The following is a 5,900-nucleotide window of genomic DNA, read 5'->3' on the forward strand; positions in this document are numbered from 1 at the left end:
GGCCACAGAGCTGATCTGGCCCAGATGCTCCACTTGAAGGAGACAATTGCTTCCCAAAAATAAGCTTTATAGCCAATAAATATGGAAGAAGTGTAGCTAAACAGAGTAAGCAACATGATTGAAGACAGCAACCTCCTTCCAAGGTTAAAGTCATGCATCAGGTGAAGGGAGGGGTGTGCACTGGTGAAAACCATGAGGAAGTATTCAAGCAAGTAGTGGATGTAGCAGCCCCTTGCTCTGTTATCCCTTCATTCTGTTTTGCACTACACTGAAAAGACAAGTCAGTCACATTGTAAAGCACGTTCTTCTGAGACATCTGCAAACAGCAATTTGGTGCAATAATTGGATTTTAGGCCTTCATGAGAGCGGTGACCACAGCCTTGGCATTAAGACTACGCAGGTCACAGTAGGTTTGTCCAGTACCAACAAACACGATTGGCTTGCTAGTGATGTAAGTCATGGAGATTGCAGCACCAACCTGTGGAAGAAAGATCAATTAGTTGGTTTGAGGTGATCTGCTGAACAGGACTCTGCCTGAATGTACAACCCACTCCTAACAAAACCATTGTGTGATTGGCTAGAGCAGAAGCCTGTACGCTGGGCATGTTGAATTTCCATTAGTGTTACAGTAAGTTGGAAGGGAGTTCTTCTGATAGACCAGAGAACTTAAGGGGGTGACAGCCAGGAATTCGAGTTAAGGTTCTAAACAACCTGAACTCCCTCTCCGCCCCATGGGATAGGATAAATCAAAGCAACTCTGGAAAGTCCATCTCTGCTCCAAGAAAGACTCTTGTGTCCCCAACTGGGAGACCAGTTTGCTTAGATTAGCTAGGGAAGTGTCTCAGGTATCAGGCAGAGTTCCATTGCAAATGGAGGGAGCGTTTCCCTACAGTGAGAGAAGGGACAATGGTTCCTTGAATAGCCAGGTGAACTGGAGCAGGGTCTAGCTGAATCTGATTGGTATGCAAGAAGATGGTGTGACTATTTTAACTAGATGAGGTGTGGCAGCTTAATGTTAGGGTTGCCAGTCAACTAAACTTCAAGGTGCCAGGTTTGTAGCTTTAGAATACAATGGCCTAATTGCTGTACAAAGGTATTAGTGCCTAGGAATTTCTTTAAACTGTGTTCACAAGTCTGAGGGAGTTGCCAGTCAATCAGCACTTCCATAGTCTCACACTGAACAGAGCACAAGTTCTAAAACTGATACCTGGAGCTAAATAAACAGCCTGCAGGACAGACCTTAAAGCAGCTGCTTGTTCAGAGCTCTGAAGGGAAACAGTCTTTCAAAGTCAATAGTTGATTTGGCAGGGAACCAGAGCAAAGATGTAGCATTTAAGCAAATGTACAGTGCAGCTGAAATCTACGTGGGGCAGAGGACAACACCCAATTTTTACCATGCATGGACTCCCCTGCCAGGCAGTGGTACTATGCCAAAACAATCAGTGCTGGTGTCTGTGATTCTTGCCTACAATCTGGAGGAGCTGCAGTGACAGACACCAGCATGAAATCCCACTGGGAAGGGCAGCTCATCCCTCTGATTCCACTATGAAAGGGGGTGCAGTAATGGCCAGGCGCCCCTGCAGGAAGTCAGGCTTGTTCCTCATGTGGCTCTGCATCATCTCCTGTCAGAGCTAAATGCTGTGATAAGGCTCCCCAAGGCTGCAGAGGGCTTCTAGGAAACACACTGATCAATCCACCTGAAACTTCACTGGAACAGGGCAAAACACTGAGCTTGAACATTACCATGGAGGGTTCAAGCACATCCTGGTGTAACTCAGGGAAGCAGCTTTCATAGAATATCAGGGCTGGAAGGGACCTCAGGAGGTCATCTAGTCCAACCCCCTGCTCAAAGCAGGGCCAATCCCCAGACAGATTTTTGTCCCAGATTCCTAAATGGCCCCCTCAAGGATTAAACTCACAACACTGGGTTGAGCAGGCCAATGCTCAAACCACTGAGCTATCCCTTCTTCACTTTCAGCAGGCTTGGGAATTGCTTTGCCAGCCCCAGAATGGGTAGCCGTTCTGCAGGCTTCACCCCCGGACTGCCCCGTATGCTCCAGGGCTAGGGGAAGAGTCAAGTTATTGTGCCCGTGTTGGTGCCCACAGTTTGAGGATGTTGATAAATTGGAGACAGTTCAGAGTAGAGCCACAAGAGCAATTAAAGGACTAGAACCCTGCCTTATACTGATTGTCTTGAGCTGCTCAATCTCTCTAGTTTAACAAAGAGATGGTTAGAGTGACTTGATCGCAGTCTAAGTAACTACAAGGGGAACCAACCATTGATAATGGGCTCTTCAATCTAGCAGGGAAAGGTCTAACACAGTCGAATGGCCAGCACTCAAAGCTGACAAATTCAGACTGGAAATAAGGAGTACACTTAACAGTGAGGGGAATTAGCCACTGGAATAACTCACCATGGTTTGTGGTAGATTCTCCATAACTAGAAATTTTTTAATCAAGATGAGATGTTTTTCTAAAAGATCTGCTCTAGTTCAAACAGGAATTACTTTAGGGAAGTCCTCTGGCCTCTGTTATGCAGGTCACAGACAGTCACAATGGCCTCTTGGGCTTTAACCTGTAAGTTTTCATATTGACCCAGCAGTTGTACTAATAGTAGGAAATTGAAAGCTCCAGTGTGAACAGTCAGAAGGGCCAGCAAAAGTAATGACCTGGTCATTCCTGACCTTAATTTCTTTTCAACTAATTACAGATGTGGATGGCTCAGCATAAAATGAACCATCCCCTGCCTTCCCCACCACCTTTTCAATGGAACTGTAGCAGTGACAACTGAAGCAAGGCTCTTAGTTCCCAACTGAGCCATGTTTGTGAAGTCCAGCACTGACACTAATTGTCAGAATCAGATACCGTTTGCTTAGGTCAGCAACCTCAAAGTTCAGAGGGCTCAAACATCTCTCCAGCAACTATCCCCTGCCTGGAAGAACGATGACACTTTGCCTTTCCAAAGCCCCTGCTGCTAGGTAACACTAGCTGGAACTGGTGTGGAGAGTAAACCTTTTGAGCCAGTGAAGGTTTTTATACCTAACACACCAGTCCAGGGAAAAAAGAGAGAAACAGGCATGCAATGGGCACCCTCTGAGGCCAGCACCTTCTCAGGACTATGCTGACATCCTCCACAGCCTGTACAGTTGAACTGCTGCCATCAATAGGACATATGAGAGTGCAAGAGGTTTTTATGCTGTAAGTCGTGTAAGGGAAAACTGCCTTAGCTCAGCACAGATTTAGAGCAGCTTTAATTTGCCTCAAGTTTTGGCGTTTGTTTTGGTTTTTGGTAGTACTGATCTGCACTAGGATTCCCTGGTGGGCCATTTGTGTCTTGCTTGTTACAGCCCTTCCAAAGCAATCTCTGTTGGGGAGCAATCGGAATAGCTTCAATTTAGACAACCAAACATTCAGATCTACAATAAAGATTCCACTTGCCCTGGTGCAATATTGTGATATTATCCAGCAGTCACCACCCACCCCAAAGTAGAACCTGAAGTCATTAAACTACCGTATATACTTGTTCATTAGCCCTTTCGTTTATAAGCTGACCCCCAATAGCAAAAACTGTATGACCCTTTCATAAGCTGACCCTGTATTTCAGGGGTTGGAAAACTTTGGCTCCTGGCTCGTCAGGGTAAGCCGCTGGCGGGTGAGGATGTTTTGTTTACTTGGAGCGTCTGCAGGCATGGAGCCCCTCAGCTCCCTGTGACCGTGATTCTCCGTTCCCAGCCAATGGGAGCTGCAGGAAGCAGCGCAGGCCGAGGGATGTGCTGGCCGCTGCTTCCCACCGCCCACATTGGCCTGGAGCAGCAAACTCCAGCAGTGGGAGCCATGATCAGCTGAACCTGTGGACACGGCAGGTAAACAAACCGGCCCGGCCCGCCAGGGTGCTTACCTTGGCGGGCTGCGTGCTAAAGGTTACCGATCCCTGTATTAGATATTCAATGATTCCATAGAGTTTAAAATAATAAAATTTGGTGTAGACCTGTTTATAAACCGACCCCCACTCTTCGATGCATCATATTTTTACCAAAAATATTCGGCTTATGAATGAGTATATACGGTACTTGAAAGTAGATCCAAAGACAAGAAGGCCATGTGAGAGGAGTCTCAGGGGTGCGAGTATCTGACTGATGCATCAAAAGAACATGCCCTGTTGAGGTCAGAAACAGACCGCGATTGCAGTTTTTTTTTTTTTTTGGCTGCTTGGGGCGGCCAAAACCCTGGAGCCGGCCTTGAAGGTAACCTACTGCTGCCTCACCTTCACCCAGGAAATATGGCAATGACATTTCAAAGAGCACAAGCCCTTAAAAGCCACACCATGTGCCAGTCCTCAGGATTAGAAAGGGCACATGTCATCACTGATATTGGAACAATGGGATATTCCTGCATTGTAATGCTAGGGAGGGGTATTTTAAAAGCAGATCTGTTTGTTCCACCTTAAGGAAGAGAGTCTGAAGCTTTCTTGCCCACTATCCACCTAACACATTAAGAACAACTGACAAAAGTTGGTGGTTCAAAAGCAGTATGATAAATAGATCCTTGTCCATTGTTAATGGATGAAACCCTCCCCCACAGATCTGCCACCCTACCACCACCACCTCTCTCAGATTGGAGAGGGGGACACAGGTCTGTCATCCTCTCACTCACTTGGACTTCTCTCCTCCTTTCAGGCGCTTCTTGAAGAATTCCTCACGGTTCTTTTGCAGGATCTCATCCTTGGTCAGTTCCTCCCTGTCCCCAGTTGCCGCAGGAGGGTTCTGCTTTGCATCTGGGGCTGCTTTACTGGGGACAGTAGCAGCTTCGGTTCCTGAAGCTGGACAAGACAGAGCCCTCACCACAACGTTCACACGATTGAAGGGAAACAGCTTTTACTCAGTGCTAAAAGGTGATCAAGCAATTGACAAGCACTCAGGAGTCAGAGAATCCCAGACAAGTTAGCTCAGCAATGCTAAACATTTATTCAGGTTTCTACACCCTGCTCATCAGGACATAAACCCCTTTGTGTAAGGAATCTGTGTGTGTCTCTAGCCCCGAGCAGAAGAGTTTGGAACTAGATGGAAGTGAATTTTATATTTCAGTCTGAAGGCAGCAAGGTTTGCAATCATAACCTTTTCCAGAAGTTGCAGTGTTATGAGCTGGCTCCCAGGGAAGCCATCTCCCGTGATTGCGATTTCTGGTATACAGTAAGTTTTCCATTTAAATAGGGGGAAAGAATGGCAAGTAGGGCAGTGACTGAGCCAGTGACAAAGTGACCTGAACTCTGGGATTTCCCTGACCTCAGCGCTTAATCCCATAACCTTAATGCTAGTTTTCCCCTCTGCTAATTTCCCAGGTTTCTCTCAAAAGAGCTTGCACCTGGTGGAGGCTTAAAGGCACTGAAGTCAGACCCTAAATCCATATTTAAGAACCTAATCAAAGGAACCTATTTTTCAAAATGCCGAGCACTGGAGTCAGCATATTTTGATTTAGGTCCCTACCTTTAGGCACCCAAGTTTGAAAATTTTGACCTAAGCTTGTATGAAACAAGGCAGAGCAAATGAGCAGCTAGTCTGCATGTCATGCACCTTGACCTGCCAGCTGGTGGTCCGTTTCACTGAATCAATTGCTACATGCAGGGCAAGGGACGCTGGTAGCCACAGAAGGGCAAAAGCAACTAGAATAGTGGATCTGAATCAACCTGTTCCAGTAACAGATGCTACTGGTTTGATTCATTTGAGGGTGCAATCTGTCTGTATCGACCTGGGCCATGCCGCTAGCTCAGTTTACAATAGGGCTGAAGGGCCAAATACACTAAATGGTTAGCTTGCTATAGGTTATGTTCTTGCCTATGCTGGTCAGGCATTGTCCCTCCAGCAAGAGAAACAACTTGTCTAAGGTAACCATATACACACCAC

The sequence above is a fragment of the Malaclemys terrapin genome, chromosome 15, assembly GCF_027887155.1.
Source record: "Malaclemys terrapin pileata isolate rMalTer1 chromosome 15, rMalTer1.hap1, whole genome shotgun sequence".
Lineage (NCBI taxonomy): Eukaryota > Metazoa > Chordata > Testudines > Emydidae > Malaclemys > Malaclemys terrapin.